This window comes from Myodes glareolus, chromosome 7 (genome assembly GCF_982192425.1).
Source record: "Myodes glareolus chromosome 7, mMyoGla1.1, whole genome shotgun sequence".
Classification (NCBI taxonomy): Eukaryota; Metazoa; Chordata; class Mammalia; order Rodentia; family Cricetidae; genus Myodes; species Myodes glareolus.
This window is the reverse complement of record NC_142032.1, coordinates 88,378,579-88,404,168: the sequence shown is the minus strand read 5'-3', so window position 1 is coordinate 88,404,168 and position 25,590 is coordinate 88,378,579. Positions and strand designations below refer to the sequence as shown.

General features: G+C 38.4%; 1 long non-coding RNA gene across 1 annotated transcript in view; it reads right to left on the bottom strand.

Moving 5' to 3' along the window:
* Positions 1 to 6: 6 nt before the first annotated feature.
* Positions 7 to 25,590, bottom strand: part of LOC148121495 (uncharacterized) — a 53,395-nt gene continuing 27,811 nt past the window's right edge. The window contains exon 3 of the long non-coding RNA XR_015738449.1: positions 7 to 151. This is a non-coding gene — a long non-coding RNA (uncharacterized LOC148121495). The remainder of the gene's footprint in view (positions 152 to 25,590) is intronic.

The following is a 25,590-nucleotide window of genomic DNA, read 5'->3' as shown; positions in this document are numbered from 1 at the left end:
GTTTGTGTTAGCCTGCGAGTTACCCAGGGCTGCAGTGAGAGCCGAAGGGAGGAGGCGTGGGAGTGCCCGTCTGCGTACACCTTCACCGCGTCTCATTACATCTGCCAGCCTCTCTCTCCCTCTCTCTTTCATTTCCACATTCCCTTTGTTCCTGAAAAAAAAATCTACACGTCACATCAGAGTCCCCAGATGCAGTCTACACCAAAGAAAAAAATGAATAATTCAATCAAACTGTGCATAGTCTCTAAGGCAATAAATCTATCGCACTTAAAGAAACGAAGGGTAATTACTACCATAGAATTAGAATAAGGCCAAAGACCAGCGATGTTGCTGAGTCTCTGTATTAACTCCACAGTCAAATAAAGTTTTATTTATTAATCCTTTTTACACCTCGAACGGAAAGTCAGACAAAGATTTTTTTTAACTTATTTTAGAGCTATTCGCGTCTTTTGAAACACGTTCTAGAAGGTGGGGGAGGGTACTGAAGGGTCTACCTTGTTCAAACGCTCCCAAGACATCAGCTGAGCACCCGGCACTGACACCAAGACAATGCGTGCTGGGGTAGCAAGTCCAGAGCCCATTTCTCCCCACTCCACCCTCCTCCACTCCCCCCTCTCAACAGTGGAGCGTCCTCCACTAGCCCACCACTGCGAATCTGCAGCAGGGCAGCTACAATCTGAGAGCCTTACCTGCGGCAGTGCGAAGACCCAAAAGAAACCGTCTTTCGCTGCCACCAACACCTCGTGCCATCCCTACGCACCCCTCCAAAGTCCTGTAACCATCTACTTCTTCATCTGCCTACGAGAAACTGTAAACCGGATTCCCCCCACCGCCCCCCCCCCCACGCCACGACTGAATGGAAGCTCTATACGGAACTGTCTTCTGGATATGCCCTAGGTTGAGTTAAAGCGATGTCTGGAAAGGAAAAGAAGGGGAGGAAGAAGGAGGGGGCAGCTCAAGCCCCTGTCCAAGTTTCTCAGAAGGCGGTGTTAGGCGGGAAGCGCCTATGGGAGAAAACAGCTGGGCTGCACACTGACAAACAGTTCGCAGTTCTAGGAACCGTGTCCTTCGTCCCAGAGGTAAGACTGTATGACTGTCGCATGCTTATTCTTTTACTGTCCGTGTCTAGCTTCTCCACCCACAATTATCCCTACCCTCGGGTCGGCCTGCGCGCACCCTAGAGAACGTCTCCAGCGCTCCGGGGCGCTATATTTTCCGGACCCACCTCATAAATTGTGGTTGTCACTGAACAGAGATCTGCAAATCTGCTGTTTGCGACAGCGACCAAACCCTCTGTCCAGCCAGTTTCTCACTGACCCAGGCTACTCGGAAGGCACAAAGGGCGGGAGCCCCAGTCTCCTGGGTCGCAGGGCCTGCGGGCCTTGAGGACCCAGTGATGCTAGGAAGGTTCAAGCGTCCCAAACGGGTTGGGGCTAGAGTTTCCATCCCAGAAGCGTTCTGCCTGCTTCGGCCCGGCCGACACACAAGTGCACGCGAGACACACACCACGCACACGCACACGCACATGCACGCACGCACGCTCTGCTGACATTCCGGCCCAACGATCCATCTACAAGGGTCCCTTTAACAGTCAATTTCGGCCTTCTGGGGAGCAGCTGGGAAACTGAAATTCGTGCCCCTGGGTGCCAACCGCCAGTGCAGCCAGGCTTTGTTTACGTGCCTCGGTCGCCACCTTGAGGTGGGAGCGCAAGAGTGCGCTGGGCTCAGAGCCACCGGACCCGCTGTACAGATTCGCTAGCAGCTAGAGCGACCTCTGGGACAGTTTTAAAAGAAAAGCCAAGAAGGACCCCCTGGAGTAGAGGAACCCTGAAGGCTGTTCTGCTGTGAGAAACCCAAGTCAGGAGGTGACCTGCAAAGTAGCTAATGTCAGTCAGTACCGGGTGCATTCTCTCCGTAGAGTATAAAATTGGGGTTAGGATCTGAGGCAGGGACTGAGGTTAAGGAAGTTTTGGCCCTAACTACCCAGGTAGAGGATGGGGCCTGCTTGAGACTCAGTCTCGGCTCTTCTGCAAGGACCTGGCTCAAGGACCACCGCTGTCTTAGGTTGCTTTCCCACCTCCAGGAAGAGAGACAAAAGTCCTTAGAGATGCAAACAGCTCCAAGGTCATAAGCCCAGGTCTACAGGTGAGACCTGAGGACAGCAGAGCTATCTGCTGCAAAATCTAGATTTAGGGTGGCCCAAATCCAAGAAATTGGTGCGATCAAGTGTCTTAAGAATGGGTTGGTAAAACTAAGTTAATATGTTATTAATTGTATCACCTGCTCTCCATCTTCTGTCCCTCGATCTTGCTGAAACCCGATTCACTCGCTGTTCTGCAAATAGTTTTGCTCTCTGGATTACCAGACTTTGAAGAGCACTCTTGCTGACTCCTGCAACAACCTACTGCCATTGTTCTTTGTTGTTCCTGGACATTGCCTTCGAGGTTTAGAGACTTCTTACAAGGCCATCCAAAGGGCCTCCTCAGAGAAGTGCCCCTAGGGCACTTCTGAGATTTTTCTCACTGCTACTTGAGTACATAAATGTTATTTAAATATGATGTTTTACAAAAGAATTGTTTAAGAAAAGGGACACTGGGGAACTATTTGAGTTCTAGGAAAGCTTAAACCAGAGCTGGCTGACACCAAACTGGGGCCTGCCAGTATTTGGGCCAGCAATAAATAAATAATGAAATAAAATTTATAAATAGGACCACAACAATCTGATCCTAAGAGCCAATAAGAAATGTTTTTTTCGAAAGAAGAAACAGACCTCTAAGCCAGAACCCTCTCTCCTGATTCAAACCACAGCCCAGCAAATCAACAGTGCCTTCACTCATGTGGAAAGCCGAGTGGTTACTGGATGCAGTACTGAACTTTCCCAGGGAATCCCAATTATAGAAACACCTGTGCTAAGTAATGTTATTCTAATCCACTATGAAAACTGTAAGTATGTAATAGCCCTCAAATCATCTCATTTCTCAGCCACAGTGGGGTGGGCCAACTTCATGGAAGAACGTTAGACTTGTACAATGCCCCAGAGCTTTACCTCAAAGGAAGCTTGGCTTTGCTATACATAATTCTGGCCATTCATTTATCTTAAATGGAAGGGTTATACACTGGAGCCAAAATAACTGGCAGAGACCAAGCTTAGGTAGAAACATCAGTTAAAGAAACTAGAACACACATTGAATGTGCAGTCAGAGACCAATTCCATAACTTTTAAGCAAAAATCCTTATATTATCAGTTGACATTATTCAGTAGACATACTTCGCTTTATTAAAGAAATAGAACATTAATGGGAAAATGTATTGCAATTAAACCATCATGAATAAAGGTATGGTAGGGAACCATTGTAACCTTCTACTACCTACGACTCCAAAATCCATATAAATCATTCATACTTTAAAAAAATCAAGCTAACCTTTTTGAAATGTTCCATGAAAGAATGCATTAAGATAACAGCTGATTTATCACTGAAGGCTACTGAAGCTAATGCCCCTGAAAAGTTCACATGAAAGGAGAAAAGCTAATCATGCATCCAAATGTTTCTCTGACAATTCTACATGGAACTGTGGGGTTTTAAAAACCAAAATAAAAGTGGTCCAGGTGATTAGCACATCTCTCTCTCCCTCCCTCACTCCCTTCCTCTCTCTCTCCCTCCTCTCTTTCTCTCTCTTTCTCTCTCTCTCTCTCTCTCTCTCTCTCTCTCTCTCTCTCTCTCTCTCACACACACACACACACATGCATGCATGAACGTGGAAAATACAACAAAAGGTTATATTTCAGCCACAGAAGTAAACTTTGCTCACTAAAATTCCAAGCACCCTCACAATAACTGTGATACTGTGCCATCTTTTACCATCGAGTGAAAAGCATTCACACTGCCTCATAGGTGCTGCTAACTGACTAAAGAGACACTGGCCTCTTCCCAGGCCTGAAGTTTGCCACACCGCTAATATGACTGTCATTGCATTTAGTATACACTTGAGCCACACCAGAAACACTGAACAAATCACTATGATGACTATCGTAATGCCTCATAAAAGACAGGCAAGGGTTCGCTCACCAGAGCTGCCTACTGACATTGTCCTTCTTCAGAAGTGTGAATATTTGCCTTGGGAATTTGATGTTTTATGCATTGTATTTTTAAGACTGAACTTGATACCCTATAATTTTAAAATTTGGTACTTAATTTTTTCTTTTCAAACCACAGATTGCTTTCTAAACTTTCTAAATGTAGGATTTCTGTTGCATATGTGTTATTTCACTGAGTGTCTAATATGTGAAAAGGAAATAATTAAAAGCATGTTAACCAAGGACTTATTTTTTGTATTTTTATAATTCATTAACATTAATTTAAAAAGACTTTTATTAAAAAATGCCAGCAAAAGCATTGTGTTTGGTATTTGATAATTCCACATGATGTTATCATATCTTATTCAGTGTATGCTATTTAAATTACCCAGTTATTTTATCAACCAACAAATTATATGCATTTCTAAAATACAAATTTTAAAATTATACATTTCTAATCTACCAAATAATATATCTAAAAGCATCTTTACTTAATAAGAGAGTTTATAGTTATAAGCAACTCTAAATAGCATAGTTTATTTTAAAATCACTTCTAAAAATATTTAAACTGTATTTCAAATCAAAATGTTTAATATAATTGCTAGGCAAAATATCTTTAACCTGATACAATACAAGTCTTTATCATATATAATACATGTATGATAGATATGTTAGCTTCTTGAACTCAAACAATAAAAGTTTAAAGAATAAGCCAGTGTTCCCAAAGATCTGAATATTCACTATTATTTGAGTAGCTCATTGGACTTTATTGACTTTTTAGTTTTTATTAGAATTTGTTACATTGGATTTGAATATATTGTCTTCCCAATAAGGGCAGAGATGGAAACAGCCATGTTGAAAGCCTGCTGCATGTGTTCACTCTACACTTGTTCCTATCTATTCAAGAAAATAGGAAATGAAAAGCTTCTCTTGTACATGCTTAAAAGTTCAGGTACTGTAGGTCTCTGGGGAAAACGTTTAAACTCAAGAGTTCATACAAAAATCTCTTTTAATTGTATGCAGCATGTTACCATCTGACTTTCAAAGCTGATGAAGCTCAGTACTAAAATGAATATTAAGCAAATAAGTGTTGACTACACTTACAAGAATTAGCATACTTCAGATTATAGTTTATAAATTTTTAAGAATATGAGCATCATGATATGGTTGTCATAGAAACTGCAACAATATGTCATTTAAATTAATTTTCCATGCAGTGATACGGCCTAGTTCTACATCACTCCGAGTTTGAAAAGCAAAAGAAATGCAGTAGGAATCCAACTTCTACAGACATAGAAAATGGCAAAGTACAAGTTTTTAAAAAGGAAAAATAACAATACTTTCTAATTGCATAGTAAGATGGCAATTCAATAAAGGTTATAAAATGCTTCTAAATGAGAACATTCTGAAAAAAGTTTTTATTAACAATCAGCTACTTCTCTTAGTATTCCTTACTCTTGTTACATGGGCCTATTTATAGGTAACAAAAATTATTGGTTATTATGTGTTACTTAATTATTAAATTATGGATGCTCTTTATGTTCTTGAGAGATGGGTGCCGTTGCTTTCACATTATAAATTCAGAACAACTAGACCAGAATTTTAATATTTTTAGTAATTATTTCAACAGTCCCTCTGATTTAGAAGGAAGTGCCACTGCATTACTGCACAAACCTTCATAGTATATCACTGCCAGGGATTCTCTGTTGACATTAATGGCTCGATTATTGGAACAGAAAAAGCCTATGAAAATAAAGCATCTTTCCTAAAGAATAATTATAGCAGAAGATTTGAAGTCCTAAATTTTCTTTTCAGCTACCAGATACCTATTCCTTATATTTTTCTATCATTATACCCATGAAAAATCTGAATATACACATTATATATTTAAATTCTATTTATCTTGCACATTTTGTAATTTACCCTTTGTTAGTAATAATTTCAACTAGTTACAGAAAGAAATTTCATTAAACTATCAATAAAAATATTGTACTTCTAAAAGTAATTTTTGAAAAGTGAATGAAGGATAGCACATTTTTTAAAATCTGAAGACCATCTGAAAGAGAAAAGATAAACGTATATAATGTATCCTTCTTGATAGGATTAGAGGATTCCAAAGGCTTTCAATGCCAGTTTTCCTGACAATTAACAATGAAAAGCAGATGTTTACAAAGCTGTTTCCTATGCTGTCTTAAAAGATGATAAAGGATGGTTTGTGGATAGTAAGAATGAAAAGCCAGATAACTGCTTGTCGGGCATGTATTTAAAAGCATTTTCATTGGCTCACTTATTGTTAGTAGAGAAAGAAAACACTTTGTGCCGCACAAACTGCATGACTGTGACTATAGAAACGGCCATCGTAAAGTCCTCAAAAACTCTTCAGATGTAATTTACAAAGATAATAATAACACAGAATTATTTCACTTCTCTGAATGCCACACATTTGCATACCAGGACTTTGTACAATGTAGTCATAATGTACATTCATAATGGTAAGGGCTTCATAGCACTTTAGCTGCAGCACAAGATCTGTGCATTGCACAATCTGTCTCACCAAGTTTTCCTCTGTTGTCAAAGTGTTCATCGTAATCGTAGTAAGCCAGGTGTTCAATGCATACAGAACTGAGGGACTACATTAACCACTGCAGCACCACTGTAAGAAATTGAGAGGAAGCCAAAAACCATGTGACCTTGAAAACAGTAACAGGATGTGACATGGGAAAGTTTCAAGGGAATATTTTTAATAGTTATATGTGTTAAATACAGGCCTTTATTACCAGAAATAAACTTCAAAAGTTGCTGATGTTCAGTGTTTAAATGTTTTTTTGGTATTATTATCTATTGAACCAAGTATGTACTAGATGTTTTTAATGTTTTTTTAATATTCATTTTAGGTTTTTATGGTTGTTGTTTTTTTGGGTTTTTTGTTTTTTGGGGGTGGCAGTGGGGTTTTTGTTTGTTTGTTTGGTTGGTTCATTGACTTGGTTTTGGTTTTTCGAGACAGGATCTCTCTGTGTAGCTCTGTAGACCAGGCTGGCTTCAAACTCACAGAGATCTGCCTGCATCTGCCTCCCAAGTACTGGCATTAAAGGCATGAGCCACCACCGCCCTGCCTCTTGATGTTTTGTATATTTGTCAAAATGGAAAAGATATTTTTGAAGCTCAGTGAGGAGAAAAAGAAAGAAAGAAGCATAACTTGTAACATTACCTGGATGAATATAAGCTTAGCATAAATATCCAATTAGGAAAATTTTTGAATACACTAAAATATTTATGTTAAAATTAAAATTTTATTTATATGGAAAATGACAGATAATTTTTGTCCCTACAACCAGTGCCTACTAACCAGTAGGCACTTATTCATTGTTGAAATTAAATATATTTCACCATGAACTTTCAATTGGTGTTCAAATTATGATAACATATGAAGTATATTCACATACTTGACTTCATTCAATTAAAAAGAGTGTTTTGACGTGCAAGTTGAACATTGCATGAACATTTCAATGTGTATTAAAATCGTGATCCCAAACCATAAGGAAAAATAAAACTCTTTTATCTAACAAATATTTTAGTTGTTGGCATTATTTTGTTAGCTAAAAAATTCACTAAAATCTTCAACAGTCTCTCTATTGAATATATATGAAGATAGGGTTATAACTATCTTCATATACACAACAGGGAGAAGTTTGTAAAACTGCTTTAGTTTGTAAAAAGTCAAATTAATGAAAATTTCATATAGTCTAAATTTTGAGATGGAATTCCAACATTTTTACTCTCATTCTCATTTTCAAGTAGCTTTAGGATAATATCCACTAACGTTTAAGAAACAGTTCACAAAGTTAATACGACATTTGCTTTTACCACTGACATACACCCCGCGTCTCTCTTTCCAGGGCCTCACTATATCTCAGTACATCCCGGATGGAACTCAGTGTGTAGCCCAGTCCAGGCTTGCCTTGAACTTTCAGTCATCCTGCCTCAGATATCACTGGTGTTTTCTTGCAAGGGTGAATTATGGATTTAAAAAAAAAAAAAGCCAGAAGAGTTTCCAGGATGACCGGAAGTGAACTACTCTCAACACGAGCACTGAAAACTTTTTCTGCACCAGATTGCTCTAGTCTGCTCTCTGTTGCTGTGACAAACATGATGACCAGAAGCAATTTAGGGAGAAAAGGGTTATCTAGCTTACGTTACCAGGTCACAGTCCCTCACTGAGGTGCTCAGAGCAGGAACGGAAGCACAAACCAAGAAAGCTGGTGCATTTTCTTTCTCTTTCAGTCTCTCTCTGTCTCTCTCTTTTCTACCTATCTATTTATATCTCTCTCTGTGAGTGTCTCTCCCTCCTCTCTCTTTCTCTCTTTTTCTCTCTCTCTCTCTCTCTCTCTCTCTCTCTCTCTCTCTCTCTCTTTCTCTGTAAGAGATTGTAATTTTATTGTCTTCATAACAAAATCAGCTTAGAAATAGATCACTTGGTCCTTTCTCTTATAACCTCCACTCAAATGCTCGCATCTCTTATTAGCCAGCGTTCTCTTAGAATAAGTCAGGCTCAACACACTCAAGTCTCAGCACAATTTTCTTTGTTGCTTTTGGAAAATAGGCTTAGTCTGCCCACCGTTGCCTGTCATCATGCCACTTTCCCTAGGCATGCAAAGAACCCTTACCCTGTGTTACTTGGTGGCTGCTGCTTGCCACATTTCTCGCAGAAAGTCCGGTGGGTCTTAGGAATATTCAACATTTGTAGGAATTATATTGGTACAGAAAGCTGCTCTCTCTTACATCCAGGTACCTTTCTTATACAGCTCAGATCCATCTGTCCAATGATGGATCCTCCTGCAATAGACTGGGCCCATCCACATCAATCAGGAATTTAAAAAATGCCTCACAGATGTGTCCGCAAGACACATAGGTAACCTCTGATAGGTAACCTCTATCAGATTTAAGACTCCCTCAGATAACTTTGGGTTGTGTCACATTGATGTATTCTTATGTTTAATCTATTTCCTACTATTGCATAGACACTTCTCTAACAGCTATTAGGAGATCTATTCTTTTATTCTTTGACAAATCTGAACACATAAAGTGTTAACTTTAGCATCCTGCTTTCATCTTTATTCCTACATCTGGAAAAGCATCAAAATATAAATGTTTTCTGCCAAATGACTAATATTTATAAACATACAGAAGAGTTATCTTGTAATGAGCAGACTTCTTTTAGTCTGTAATTACAGGTTATATCCAACTTATGATGGTCCAACTTAAAATTCTTCAACTTTACAGTGATGCAAAGAGATACATAGTCAGTAGAAACCCTGCCACGAATATTCATCATCCCCTGGGGATTGTTAAGAGCCTCTATTGAGATGCTAGGCAGTGACAACGAACTTTCAGTCAGCCATATGAACATGAAGGACATAAGTAAGAGATCATCATGTATAGTGCTAAGCCAACATGACTGGTAGGTCGGGTGTATTACATTCATTTTTAACTAATGCTACTTTCAGCCTGAAACTAATTATGTTTTCAACTTGTCATGGGTTTATCTGGATGCAATTCCTTACATAGAAGACATCTGCACCACTACATAAGCAGTTACAAATTCAGTAGCTGATAGTCTACTGCATGTCCACAGAAGTGCTCAAGTGCTACTGCAAATTATTTTGTGATGTCCTCAGGAGTACTAAGAAAATTAGGGCGTATCTAGATTATGAGATAAGGTTGCTAAGATTCAAGAAGAATAAGAAAAAGGATCATGGTGTCTAGATTCTACTGGTACAGGGCACACAAATCATTGCAATAGATTCACTGAACACTGTATCAGGTATGTGGAAAGAAATGGTCATTCAACTATCACAAGAGGCAGATTTTCCCCAGAAGTGGGAGTATAGTAGCATCTTTGCTGAGCCTATATGGGTGTACTAAAGACAAGCTAGAGTACTAGAAAGACACTGTCCTAGACAAGATGCAGCACAGCATAAAATCTAACCAACTAGCTTTTAAAATATCTTATAAAGATCATCCAACTGCAGGATTTTTCACTGGCAATGTCCTAAAATACATGTATTGACAACTCTCCATTTACTTCGTGCCTACTTCCTAAGTACCACTTTTTTAAAAGATCGGTTTTTATTTTATGAGTATGGTTATTTTCCCCTAATGTCTATCTGTATACCACATATATGCAGTACCTGTAGAGGCCAGAAGAGGGTGTTATATCCCCTTGAAAATGGAGTCACAGATAGTAATTAGCCATCATGTGGATGCAGGGTATCTCTCCAGCCCCTTAAGTACCACTTCCTCAGGAACAGTCAAGAAAACAAAAGCACCTCTCATAGCAGGTGTCCTAAGAATGCCTGTACAGGAAGACTCCACAAAACTCAGAGTCAAGAATTTTGAAATTTCTTTTGTTCATAATCCAAATGTATCTGGTATAACTATTTTTCTGCCTACTCCGAATTTCTTGTCTTTAAAAATATATTTTTTACTTAGTTACAAAAAAATCAATAAAAAGGGTGTTGCCGGGTCAACTCATAAAGAATTTTGCTTTTTATTCTTAATTGATTTTCTTAAAGCAATGCTTGCAGAAGATAAAAGCTAACATTTCACTAAAAAGCTTATGCACTACAAGGCCCTACCACACCCTCCTCCTTCCCCTGTATGTGACCCCTGGCAATCACAGCCAAATCCTCTGGCTTTCTTTTGATATTTAGCTGCACATTTTTTAGATACCGTGCTTTTAAATGTACCATAAACTTTGGCATATGTGCTGATTTCTTTAGTCATTACCCACAGTCTTCTGGTTTTGACAGGTGAATATTTAGTTCTCTCATATCTTCTCCCTCACTTTCTCCATATAGTAGAGTAATAACCCGAGGCTTAAGAGATGTCTCAGCAGGTAACAGCACATACTGCTTTCTTATAGAGGACCAGAGTTCAGTTCCCAGCACACATATCAGACAGCTCACACTTCCCTGTGACTTCAGTTATGGAGATCTGACCCCTTGGACATCTGAGGGCACTCACATGCACACACATACACATAATTAGAAATAAAAACAATAGGGGGCTAGAGAGATGGCTCAGAGGTTAAAAGCATTGCCTGCTCTTCCAAAGGTCCTGAGTTCAATTCCCAGCAACCACATGGTGACCCACAACCATCTGTAATGAGGTCTGGTGCCCTCTTCTGGTCTGCAGGCATACACACAGACAGAATATTATATACATAATAAATAAATAAATATAAAAAACTTAATGTTTAAAAAAATAAAAACAATAATATAATAACTTTAATCTAATTCAAGGCAGTGCTTCCATAATCACGCAAAATAAGTTTTGTTTACAGAAGAGTCAATCAACCTACTACAAGTACATATTGCTTTTTATAGCATTTTTTAGCTTTCCTGTTAAAAACCCTGTTTATAGAATTTACTTTCTTCCTATGAACCTATCATCACTTTCTCCATATTTTTTGCCTATCAGCATTATTTCCCCAATAGACAAATTATCAGTTAATGTATACCAATTTTGGCAACTATCGGTATCTATTTTGCTGGATCACCATACCCAGGTATGTAGTCCAACACTATTCTTAGTATTTCTGTTAGGGTATGATAAGTGGGTATCTTAGGGTTTTTCTTGCTGTGAAGAGACACCATGACCATGGCAATTCTTATAAAAAAAAAAACACTTAATTGTGGTGGTTCACTTACAGCTCAAAGGTTTAACACGTTATCATCATGGAAGGTAGCAAAGAAGCATGCAGGCAGGTATGGTGCTACAGAAGGAGCTGAGAGTTCTTATATCTTGACTCAGAGGCAACAGGAAGTGGTCTGAGACACTGAGTGTGGCTTGAGCATATATAAGACCTCAGTGCCTGCCTCCACAGTGACATACTTCCTCCAACAAGACCACATCCACTCCCACAAAGCTACACCTCCTAATAGTATCACTCCCTTTGGGGACCATTTTCTTTCAAACCACCGCAGTGGGCTACATTCACTTGGTTGAAGACATCAATAGAACTAAAACACTGAGCCTCCCCCAGGGGACAATCCTTGGACTGTAACAGGGACATTGTCCTTCTCAGTATCCAGGCTGATTGTTGTCCACTGTATTCTAGACTTCAGCATGACACTGTGACAGCTAATTTCTGGTCCTATGTGACCTACTATTTTCTCTTTCTGGATGCCTTCAATTCCAGACACTTTTTAATTTTTTATTTCTTTTTCTTTCCTATTCAGCTTTCTATTCTCTTTGCCCAGAATGCCTATTGAACTTCTAAAATGACTGTCTGAAATGTGAGCCTTTTCTTTGCTTTCCATCTCCTTATCTTTACCCTAGACTCTAGGTGTTTCTGGGAAGGTTTTCTTACTCTTACAGAAGGATACAGGTCCGTAAGACCCTTTCCCACCACATCTCTACACTTCCTCCTCTTGAAGATGGCCACCAAGCCCTGGGTGGTAAGAACCAAAAACCATTTAAGTACGAGGATGAAAAAGGTATTTCAAAAATTCAAAAACATATAAAACTGTTCCCAGCACACAATAAGAACGCTACAAATTTGTAAAAATGTAATTTTAGCTGAATAACAATAGCTAAAGGATGGAGTCGAAAACTTTAATGACATTACTGCACTGTTCACCAGTCTAAACTTCAAAACTCCAAACTTATAAAACACATTCATTGCTTAAGACATTGTAGTCAAAAACTTCCCTTGTTGTCATGTGATGTGAACATGATAACCACACTATAGAAGACTTCTTACTATTATGGATTTACCACAAGGATCCAGATAATGCTAATCTTAGCTTTATTTGGGATGCCAATTTCTATGTATATAGTACTAGTGACATGGTTTCCCTTCACCCCAATTTCATGTGTGGAAAGTCTGCATGACTGTAGTGTAGGGCAGTGGAACTTTTCAGAGGTGGGCCCAAATGCAAAGTATTTAGGGCCTGGGGGCTCCATCCTCTCAGTGCATTAATGCTGTCCTGAGAAACTAAGGAAAATATGGTAGAAGTGAATTTATTCCCGTGACAGTAGGTTGCAAGAGGAAGAAGAAAAGAAGGAGGAGCAGCAGCAGCAGCAGCAGGCCTAGCTCGAACACACAAACTTCCCTTTGCACTTGGCCAGTTACCATTCCACTTTTCCACCACACCGTGAGACAACAAGAAGGGCTCACCAGAAAGCTGGCAACCACGCTGTTTGGGCCTTCAAGTCACCAGACTAATAAGACAAGCAAATCTGTTCCTTCTCTACATTACCCAGTATCCAGTATTTTGTGGTAACAACACAAAATGGATTAAGACAATTACTCTTCTCTTTCTGTCCAATCAAAATTCTAGTAACACTTGACGCTCTGCCCATTGGCTTTTCTACATCTCCTTAAAGCTGAGGGTCCTGGAGTCATGTACTACTCAATGAAAACAACTGACATATTTTCTCACAAAAGGTCACAAAAGGTCACAGCAAGGTGGAAGCACAGGGGCGGGGGACAGAACGAAGGGGAGAAGAGGCGGGTTGAGGAGAACTTGAGGGAATGGAATAGTTGAGATGGAGGGAGGACAGATATGAGAGCAAGGAAATAGATATCTTGATCGAGGGAGCCATTATGGGGTTAGCAAGAAACCTGGCTTAGAAAAATTCTCAGGAATCCACAAGGATGACCCCAGCTAAGACCCTAAGCAATAGAGGAGAGGGTGCCTGAACTGACCTTGCCCTGTAGTCAGACTGATGATTATCTTAAATATCACCATAGAACCTTCATCCAAGAACAGATGGAAAGAGAGGCAGAGAACCACATCAGAGCACTGGACTAAGCTCCCAAGGTCCAGTTGAAGAGTAGAAGGGGTGAGAATGTGAGCAAGGAGGCCAAGACCATGAGGGGTTCACCCACGGAGACTGTTTGCCTTAGCTAATGGGAGCGCACCAACTCCAGCCAGACTGGGAGTGAATGAGCATGGGATCAGACTAGTACCTCTGAATGTGGCTGACAGTTGAGGCAGACTGAGGGGCCCCTGACAGTGGCACTGGGATTTGTCTCCCCTGCATGTACTGGCTTTTTGGGATCCTATTCTCTTTGGATATATGCCTTGCTCAACTTAGATGTAGTAGGGAGGGCCTTAGATTTGTCACAGGGCAGGGTGCCTTGTCCTCCCTTAGGACAGGAGGGGGAGAAGTGGAAGGGTGTGTGGAGGGATTGGGAGGAGAGAAGGGAGTGGAAATTTGGATTGGTATTTTTTTAAATAATAAAATAATTTTTTAAAAGGTCACAGCAAGAGAAGAGGACATTAATTTTTGTCATATAATAATTTTATTTATCCTTAATCACATTTGGTGTTTTTGTTCATTTGCTTAATAAGACAGGGACAAAGGAAAGAGGGGAACCACTTCCTAAGTGGCTGGGAGGCTAAGGGAAGAGGATCCAGAGTCAAAGGCCAGCCTTGGGTACATAATAAGATCCTTCCTCAAACAAACAAAAATCACAACATCACAAAAGTCTTAAATGATCATGATCAGTAACAGAGTGTCTCCCCTGAAAAACAGTGTTCCTATGAGCTTACAGATAATGGTGCTTGACCATGCTCAATCATCTGTTGGTACAGCCTGTCTCATCTTGGACGGGCAACTTCAGGGAAACAGAAGCTACAAGAAGGAAACACAAGCTTGGCGTGGCAACCATTCCCATTCCTGTAAAGGGTGGAAGCCATCTTGCTTCTCTGGGGTCTCTTCAACCACCCAGATAGGAGAGAGGCTGCCCCTCACTGTGTGTGCCAATAAGCAGTCCTGTCTGCTGAAAGATCTGGCTCTTGTCTATTCTTCTACCTTCAATCTCTTTACACTGCTCCAGAAATCTAACAACCAGAATGTTGCATTCTGAAATCTGTATTATATTCCTTTTTAAACTTTCTAAAGGAATAAGAATAATATTCATTGTAACTAGTGAAATAATTTTAAGGTTATTGGAAAAAGGTTTTTTAAAGACTCCCACACCCTGCCCCCAACAAGAGAATTGAATAGTCTCGATGTAGTTTTCAACTTGTTGTATTTATTACAATGGATATGCATATATACAAAGAAGTTTAAGGAAAAAAGCCTGAAAGACTCACAATGAATTCAGGTATTAATATTAAGTAAAATAGGAACTCATTGCTGGGCATACTGCAGAGAAAGTTTATGACCTTGGGTTTTTACATTGCTCTAAAATGAATCCCAAAGAGGTAAAAAGCAAGGAAATCGGAGAGAAGTTTGATGAAATAACCCCAGGAGAGAAAAATAATCACCTAGAAGGGGTCAAACTCAAGATGAATTTTGAAGAACAAGCTATGGGATTTGCTGAGGACTGTCAGAACTATATGAAGGAGTTCAGTCTGTTTGCCTATTCTTTGACTGGATTACCTGGGTGGGGCTTTCTATTTGAGTTGTTTATATAATGTAGTCATGATATTAATCCCCTGTCAGATTAATAGATAGCAAAGATCTTCTTCTGTAGGCCAGCACTTCAGTCTAGTGATTATTTCTTTTGCTGCATAGAGGTTTCTAATTTCATGTAATTCCATGTTTTAATCCTTGCTATTATCCTTGGGCTATTATAGTGCTATTTGGAAAATTCTCACCTATGGCCTATGTCCTGAAGTGCTTCCTCTACTTTTCCCATAGTAACTTCAAACTTTCAAGTTTGTTCTTTGTTCCTGTTTTTGTTTTTCAAGACAGGGTTTCTCTGTGTGGGCCTCACTGTCCTGGAACTTGCTCTGTAGACCAGGCTGGCCTTGAACTCACCGAGATCTGCCTGCCTCTCCTTCCCTTTAAAGGCATGTACCACCACCACCGGGAAAACTTTCAGGTCTTACATTAATACACTTTATTGATTTTGATTTGATTTTTTTTCTCAGAAAGGGAATGGAGATCTCGTTTCATCCATCTACATATAAGTATCCACTTTCCCACAGCATTTGTTGAAGTAGTCAACATTTCTCCAATAGTTGATTTGTCCCCTTTGCCCAAGAACAGTGACTGTAGCTATGTGGGTTCATTTCTGGGTCCTCTGTTCTACTCCAGGACCACTGTGTCTTCTTTTGTGTCAATGGCCAGGGATTTCATCACTGTGACATGCGTGGTACTATGACACTCTCAGCATTGCTTTTTCTACTACGATTTTTTTGACTATTGGGGGTCTTTTGTGATGCCATGTGACACTTAGAACTTTTTCTGCTTCTGTGGAAAACACTGGAATTTTGGTGGGGACTACAGAGACTCTATATGTAGATTACTTTGGGAAATGGGAGCCAGTTTCACAATATCAGTTCTCCTCATTCATTAGCTTGGGATCTCTTTCCATATTCTAGTGTATTCTTCAGTTTCCTTCTTCATTGTTTCATAAGGTTTTTTTTTTCAGAAGTCATTCCCCAACATTGTTGTTCCTCAAAACATTTTATGACTGTTGTGGATGGACTATTTTTCTTGACTAGTCTTTCCAGGCAAATTTGCTACTGATCTTATATGTTAATTTTGTATTCTACAACTTGGTTAAAAGTGTTCATTAGATCTAAGAGTTTTCCAATGAGGTCTTTGGAGACATTTAGGTACCAGATCATGTCATCTGTAAACATAAATAATTCAATTTTATTCTTTCCTATTTATATTATTTCTTTCTTTATCTTGACTTATTGCTCTGATTAAGGATTCAAACACTATATTGAACTATGAGCTTATGAGCGGTCAGAGTGCACACCCTGTCTCGTTTCTGATTTTAGAAGGAAGGCTTTCAGGTTTTCCCTAGTTAGTCTTAGTTTGCCTTAGGTTTGTTTGCCTTACAGCCTTCCTAATACTGAGGAATGTTCTTCCTATTCCTAGTATCCTCAGAGATTTCTCTTTTTTTTTTCATTTCATCTGCAATAGTTTTTGGCCAAAATGGGAATATTATACATTTCCTCCTGATAAGCACACTGGTGGCCATGTGCTGGCCAACTACATGAGGAAAGTTTCTGCAGCACTTCTAGACGTAAGTTTTAATGGCCTGTAAGGATTTGTTATTTCCTCTTTTTCTTCTACCATGACAACTAGCAATGTTTTCTGCATAGATGGGTCTATCAGCTTATATCCAGCTGTGAAAAATATAAATGTAGAAATGACTGGTTAATCTAATCAATATAGAACATATAAAATTAGTGGAAAATATAGCTTTGTAGTTGCACACTAATAATCCTGTAGGATCACCTGTAATTCAACTTAATGATCTGTATTTAACTTAGTTAATTCAGAGTGAAACAGATACTTTTCTAACTTTCTTCTAATTTATTTGAATTTATTCTTCTTTTTATGTTCACATTTGTCTGTGTGAGGGTATCAGATTCCTGGAACTGGAGTTACAAACAGTTGTGAGCTGTCATGTGGGTACTGGGAATTGGTCTTCTAGAAGAGCAGTCAGTGCTCTTAACTGATGAGCCATCTCTCCATCCCTGAATTTATTCTTACTTACGGACTCAATTGTGTGCTCTCCGAATCCACAGGTTGAGATCCTATCTCCATGTGTGACTGGCTGGACTTGAAATTTAGGCCTATACTGGAGTGTGCTAGTGAACGTTCTGCCACTGTGACAAAATATCTGAGCAGCCGTGATAGACAAAAGCTTTCGTGGGCCCCAGAATTTTGAAAGTTTTCAACTATTACTATCTCCTTTGTTGTAGACCTGTGACAACACAACACTGCGTCAGGAGTGTGTAGTTAAACACAACCATTTACATCCGAATCCAGGGAACAAGAGAAAAAGAGAGTCCATTTTCCCATAATTCCCTTTGTGCATACACTTACAACAACCTAGAGACTTCCTAAAAAGTCTCATCTCCCAAAAGTTCTACCACCTTCGAAGAACATCACCCTGAGGACCAAACCTTAAGTGCATGGACCTCTGCAGGACATTTGACATCCAAACTCTTGCAAGTCGAAAGGGTGGGGCTGGTTCTATAGGATTTGTGTTTATAGTTAAAGAGATACCAGAGAGCTCAGAATTTCTCTCTGCCCACCATGGCAGACACAGCAGTAAGACTTTCATTAGCAAACCAGGAAGACAGCCTCTACCAGGAAGAGAGCTCATACAGCCTTGTGTTGGGACCTCTAGCTTCCGGAAACGCAATACACTTCTGTTAATACCATGCTTTGACTTTCTCTGTGGAGTTTATTATAGCAACCTGAGTAGACCCAAGGCAATTTTGTTGTTCTCTTCTCTAACTTCTTCTGTTGAGTATTTAACTCTTCTGTTGACCTCAGAATGGAAACCAGGACTTGTGTTCTGTTGGGGAAGGGATTTGGCTTTTGTTTCCACAGGGGGGAAAAAAACTATAGATACTATCAAAATTGATAAAGATTTGATTTGAACAAGAGAGACCTCTTAATTAGAAGAGATGATAGATCATCAAGCAACATGGCTGCTTAATCTAAACTAATATATAGAACCAACAAATGCTTTTCATTTGATCAGATACAGCTTGACAATAGAGAACCTCCCCAAAATTAGGGTTGAGGAAGAGTTTTGCTTCTGTCTTTTCAGGAGAATAAAGGCATCCTGCTAAGGAATCCAAAGATTACTGGACAACTGAGACAGCTAAAGAAAAAGGACAAATCATGCAGGAAAAAAAGGTCTCAAAAAAAGAATAAATTGGTCGATTGTTATATCACATTTCCAACAGGAAAAATTTCATAAATCTTCCCAAACGTTTGTTTCTGCTGTCTTCTACAGGCAGACAATGCAAATTGTCTTTTTGTAGTCCCAGTCTAGTTAAAGGTTAAAGCTTACTTTGGAGTTGGAGTGTGGCTCTCTCCTCTAAACCCAAGCATGCTTATTAAAGTAAAATCCAGACTCTCTTGTCACATGTCAGCAGAGCTACCTGATATGGGACAGAAGAAAAACCAAAATTAAGGTACTATTTTATTGTCACTAATCTCATAATCCTTTGGTTTTATTTTGACTCTTTAATAGGTTTTCTTAAGGTATAAATATTTTCTCAAACTTTATAAGATATATATGTGTGTGTGTGCACATTATTGTATATATGTATGTATATATTGCATATATTATATACATATACATATATCTTATAAAGTATATATTTTGATATACATTTAATATATATTAAAGTTTTTATCATGATATTAATGGTGACATAGAGTACTAATTCTAGAAAAAGGCTTCATCTACCTTCCTGCAGACTCCAGGCTTGAGTCTCTCAGTTTTCTGCAGAGAACTATAACAACACCTAACAGTGACTTGTGAAGTCTCCAAGAATAGGATGGAGCCCCACAACGACATTTCCACTAGGACTATGATAACAACGCTAAGCTGAAAAACCCCACCTGAAGATCAGCTTTGAACTACAAACTTCTCAGGACAATTTCAAAGTGGCTAGCTGAAATGATCCAGCCTAACAAACTACACTAGCTAGGACTGCAAACAAGCCCTGCACTTTCCCATTACATAGAGAATGGGCAACAAATAACACAGCTACCTCTCCCAGGACTTGACAATTAACCAAATTTTTTCTTTTCAGGATCCCCTAAAAATGATGTTGCTCCCAGGCAGCAGGAAGTAAACTTAAGAACACGATGCTCATCACATCCCAAGAGGTGGAGTGGGTGGTTTTTGGTCATTCATTGGGTTACTGATATTTGTCATTGTTTAGGGGAATTGGTTACAAGCTGTTATTGGTAATGGTCAGGAAAAAAGCTAAATAAAGTATATTAGACTCAGGGTTCTTTTTTTGAAAAAAAGGAGGGGCTACATATGACAGGATAAAAGGGTAATTATTAAATCTGCTTTTAAAAAGCAACTACCAGTTTTAAATACAATTACATTGGATTGGATTTTTGTATATTGTATACAAATTTTGTATATTGATACAAAATTGAAATTAATTTTGTTAAAACATATTGTACATAAGTTTCTACTCTTGTTTAAGCTATTATACCTATAAATCTCATTTAACAATGTAATGCAAATCTAGTCCTTGAAAGTTATTATTACCAACTATTTAGGATAATAAGGAAATGCAGATTAGTAATCAGTCACCTATTACAGTCAAACTTGTAGTCATATTAGGTATGTTTTCAATGTCCAACAGAGATATAGTTTAAATAGACAAGTTATCTTCAAACACTTCAGAGATATACAGAATACAGCATTTGCGATGTTTTAATAACATAGGTTCTTTTTTTTATGACAATGAGACATGTCCACTCCTGGCAGCACCAATCTACTTCAGAGAAGATGATGGGCATCAAAGAAACTCCACATGGAGTTTACTTTCCTTATGGCAAAAGTAAGCCACTGGGCGAGAAAGTGTTCTTGCCTTGACTGCTAATACTATACTGTCCAAATTGGACAAGCAGGACAGAAAAGAAAGTGACTGCCAACACAAGGTAGGACAGTCCTTCAAATATCCTGTTTCACAGATAAGTCTGTTGGCTACGCTAGGCCTTTAGGCCAAAGATAGATGTCCCAGCATTACAGAAGAACCTTGAGTAACTGTTCAGGCAGCCAGCTGTTTCTGTCATTTCTCACATTTTTGCATAGTTGTTTGCTTACACTTTCTGCTTGCTCAGTTAATACTATTTCCTTCTCGGGTCTTTGATGGAGTTGAAGACTAGATAGTCTTCGTAGTTTTCTTTGTTTACCAGACTTAGAAAAAAACTCATTAAAGAGGTATAAAGTGTATAAAGTTGAGAAATATCAAAAGATAGTTTTGGATGGTAATGCAAATTAAGATAGAAAGTGAATTAGGTACAAGACTTCAGACTCACCAAGATAGGATAGATATGGAGTAATTTCTCTGAATTTGTCAAATGCAGATGGACTAGACATTGTTGATGTATTTGTTGCCTTATATATTATATATATTGTACTTATTGCATATAGTTTCTCTTATATTAGTTATAACCCTTTTTATTTTAGAAAAAAGGGGGGAAACATAGTAATATTTTGTTTGTGATCTAAGAAATAAAATTTGCCTGATGATCAGGGTGCAAAGCTAACCACACTACTTAGCCAGGCAGTGGTGGCACACACCTTTAATCCCAGCACTCAGGAAGCAGAGCTCTGTGAGTTCAAGGCCACCCTGGGCTATACAGATTTAATTTGTCTAAAAGAGAAATGGCACTCACACAAAGGTGATCCCAGCACTTGGGATCCCACACCTTTAATCCCAGCACTAGGGAGGTGGAGACAGGAGTGATATGGCTGGGTGGAGAGAGGAATATAAGGCGGGAAGAGATAGGAGCTCATATACACTCTGAGAATTTAGTCTGAAATGCAGTTTGAGGATTCAGTCTGAGGTTTTGTAGAGACAGCATTCAGTCTGAGGATTCACAGAGACAGGATCACCCCTTTGGTTTGAGCATTGGTAGAGGTAGGAACTCTCTAGTGACTGGCTGCTCTGCTTCTCTAATCTTTTAGCATTTGCCCCGATATCCATCTCTGGGTTTTTACTAATAACAAAAATTAGAATTAGTGCTACATTTTTTTCAAATATGTTGATTGACTTGATGATTTTCCTCTTTCCTAACAAAAATATTTTAAACTATAAAATGTTTGGGCTAGAATAAGAGTTTCACAAGAGTGTTTGCCTGTATGTGCAAGGCAATGATTTTATGAAATAATGAAAATAACAAAATAATAATGAAAAATAAAATAATTTAAAGTATTTTTAAATAATTTTAAAAATAACTTTTAAAAAAAATGTCTGATAAGCACTACTTTGTCTGATATCTCATAACCATTAAATTATCAACACTTCTTTTTAATACTTTCAACAATATTGATCAATTATTTTAAAATTTTAAGCTATCTGAATATGTGAGTTTTTTCTAGTCTTATACAATCTTTTTTGTATTTTGTTTGTTTGGTTGGTTGGTTAGTTGGTTGGTTGGTTGGTTGGTTTGAGACAGGTTTTTTCTGTGTAACCCTGACTGTCCTGAAACTCACTCTGTAGATTAGGCTAGTCTTGAACTCATAGAGACCTGCCTGATTCTGCCTACCAAGATCTGGAACTAAACACATGTGCTACTACCAAAGGGCTTAGTTTTATCTATCTTATATACCCAAGAGTTAATGACATTGAGACTAGATGATTTTGAAATCTGTTAAGATTATTTTGAGGTCTAGTATATGCTCAATTTTAAAATATATTCCATGTGTAAATAAAAGGAATAAATGTCACCTAATTGTTAGGTAAATGCACATTGGATTGACTTATTAATTGTGCTGTTTTCAAATCTTCTGTATCATTACTATATTATATCTGCTTAATAAACACTGAGGGAGATGTGTTAAAAGTATTTGCCAATTTCTCCTTTCAGAGCTAGAAACTTTCCAATGATATATATTGAAGTCAAATTCAGTTAGAAGAGTACATGTTTAAAAGTTTAATATGGACTGGAGGAATGATTCAGTGGTCAAGACAGCTTGCTGGTCTTCCAAAGAACCAGAATTTAGTTCTCAACACCCACATTAGTTGGCTCATAAGTGACTGTAATCCAGCTCCAGGAGATTTGTTCCATTCTGCTGGTGCTCTACTCAGAGCACCTACACAAATTCACATAAATAAAAATAAAATTTTTAAAATGAAAGTTTAATATTTTGAGTTATGAATGATAACATGTACCTATAATCTCAGCATTCATGAAGCTGAGGCAGGAGGAATGCTAATTTTAGGCCAACATGAGCAACACAGTGAGGCCCTGTCTCATGAATAAATTAAATTTGGATCTACTATAATAATTTTTATTTATTTTTAATTTTTATTTTTCTCATATATATGTATATATATACTTCTTTTAGTTATTTGTATAATCATTTCCATTCTTACTTTGTAACAACATGTTTTATTATTACTTATAAATAAAAACATTTGTATTTGAGGTGAAAAACTAATCTTTTTAAATATTCAAAAATGTAATATATTATTAATAGTCTGTTCTTTTATTATCATACAATTACTTCATCTTTGATGATTTTTATTTCTCTAGTTTAGTCTCCATGAATTTAGTTATATTGTTTTTCTTTCTAATTCTATTTGGCTAGTATATCTTTAACATACTCTGTTTTTACACTGTCCTTATGCTTCATAAAGAGCTCCATAAGTCCCACACACATATCTGATATCATCAGATAATAAATAATAAGAAACATTCTATCTGCATTTTCAGCTATCTATATAATCATCTGTTTTGTGGTTTTTTGTTTATTAAAAATTTCCACCTCCTCCCATTTTCCTCCCACTTCCCCCAGTCCCCCTCCCCCTCCCTCTCCAGTCCTAAGAGCAGTCAGGATTCCCTGCCCTGTAGAAAGTCCAAGGTCCTCCCCACTCCACCCAGGTCTAGGAAGGTGAGCATTCAAACAGACTAGGCTCCCACAAAGCCAGTCCATGCAATAGGATCAAAACCCAGTGCCATTGTCCCTGGCTTCTCAGTCAGTCCTTATTGTCAGCCACATTCAGAGAGTCCGGTTTGATCACATGCTCCTTCATTCCCAGTCCAGCTGGCCTTGGTGAGCTCCCATTAGATCAGTCCCCCGGTCTCCATGGGTGAATGCACCCCTCATGGACCTGACCTCCTTGCTCATGTTCTCCCTCCTTCTTCTCTTCATTTGGACCTTGGGAGCTCAGTCCAGTGCTCCAATATGGGTCTCTGTCTCTATCTCCATCCATTGCCAGATGAAGGTTCATATTCATCTGTTTTGTGTTTTTTGATGAGCTTTCTTTCTTTTTAATTGTTTTTACTGAGTTATATATTTTCTCTGCTCCCCTCCCTGCCTCTCCCCTCCCCTTCAACCCTTTCCCATGGTCCCCATGCTCCCAATTTACTCAGGAGAGCTTATCTTTTTCTACTTTCCATGTACATTAGATCCATGTATGTCTCTCTTAGGGTCCTCTTTGTGGTCTAGGTTCTCTGGGATTGTGAATTATAGGCTGGGTTTTTTTGTTTTGTTTTGTTTTGTTGTTTTATGTCTAGAAGCCACTTATGAGTGAGTACATATTATATTTGTCTTTCTGAGTCTCGGTTATCTCACTCAGTATATTGTTTTCTAGATCCATCCATTTGCTGGCAAATTTCAAGATGTCATTTTTTTCCACTGTGTAGTACTCCATTGTGTAGATGTACTACGTCTTTTTTATCTATTCTTCGGTCAAGGGACAATTAGGTTATTTCCAGGTTCTGGCTGTGACAAACAATGCTGCTGTAAACATAGATGAGCGCATGTCCTTGTAGCATGATTGAGCATCCTTTGGATATACACCCAAAATGATATTGCTGGGTCTTGAGATAGGTTGTTTCCTAATTTTCTGAGAAATCACCATACTGATTTCCAAGGTTGCTGTACCAGTTTCCACTTCCACCAGCAATGGAAGAGTGTTCCCTTTACCCCACCACCTCTTTAGCATAAGTTGTCATCAGTGTTTTTGATCTTGGACATTCTTGCAAGTGTAAGATGGAATCTCAGAGTTGTTTTGATTTGCATTTCTCTGATGGCTAAGGATATTGAACATTTCCTTAAGTGTCTTTCAGCCATTTAAGATTCATCAATTGAGAGTCCTCTGTTTAGGTCTGTACCCATTTTTTTGGATAATTTGTATTTCTGATGACCGATTTCTTGAGTTCTTTGCATATTTTGGAGGTCAGTCCTCTGTCCAATGTGGGTTTGGCGAAGATTTTTTTCCCATTCTGTAAGGCTACCGTTTTGTCTTGTTAACCATGTCCTTTACTTTACAGAAGCTTCTCAGTCTCAGGAAGTCCCATTTATTAATTATTTCTCTCAGTGTCTGTGCTACTTGGATTATATTTAGGATTATATTATCCTGTGTCAATGCATTCAAGTGTACTTCCCACTTTCTCTTCTATGAGGTTAAGTGTGGTTGGTTTTATGCTGAAGTCTTTGAACCATTTGAACTTGAGTTTTCTGCATAGCAATAGATAAGGATTTATTTTCATTCTTCTATATGTTGATATCCAATTATGCCAGGACCATTTATTGAATATGCTTTTTTCTCAATTTTATAATTTCTGCTTCTTTATCAAAAATCGGGAGTTCGTAGGTGTGTGGATTGATATCCAGGTCTTCAATTCAGTTCCATTGGTCCTCCTGTCTATTTTTATACCAATACCAGGCTCTGTAGTATCTCCGTAGTAGAGTTTGAAGTCAGGGATTGTGATGCCTCCAGAAGTTCCTTTATTGTACAGGATTGTTTTGGCTATCCTGGGTTTTGTTGTTGTTGTTGTTGTTTTTATTTTATTTTATTTTGCTTTCCCATATGAAGTTGAGTACTATTCCTTTGAGGTCTGTGAAGAATTTTGCTGGGATTTTGATGGGAATTGCATTGAATCTATAGATTGCTTTGGGTAAGATTGCCATTTTTACTATGTTAATTCTACCTACACAAGAGCATGGGAGATCTTTTCACTTTCTGGTGTCTTCTTCAATTTCTTTCTTCAAAGATTTAAAGTTCTTGTCATACTGGTCTTTCACTTGT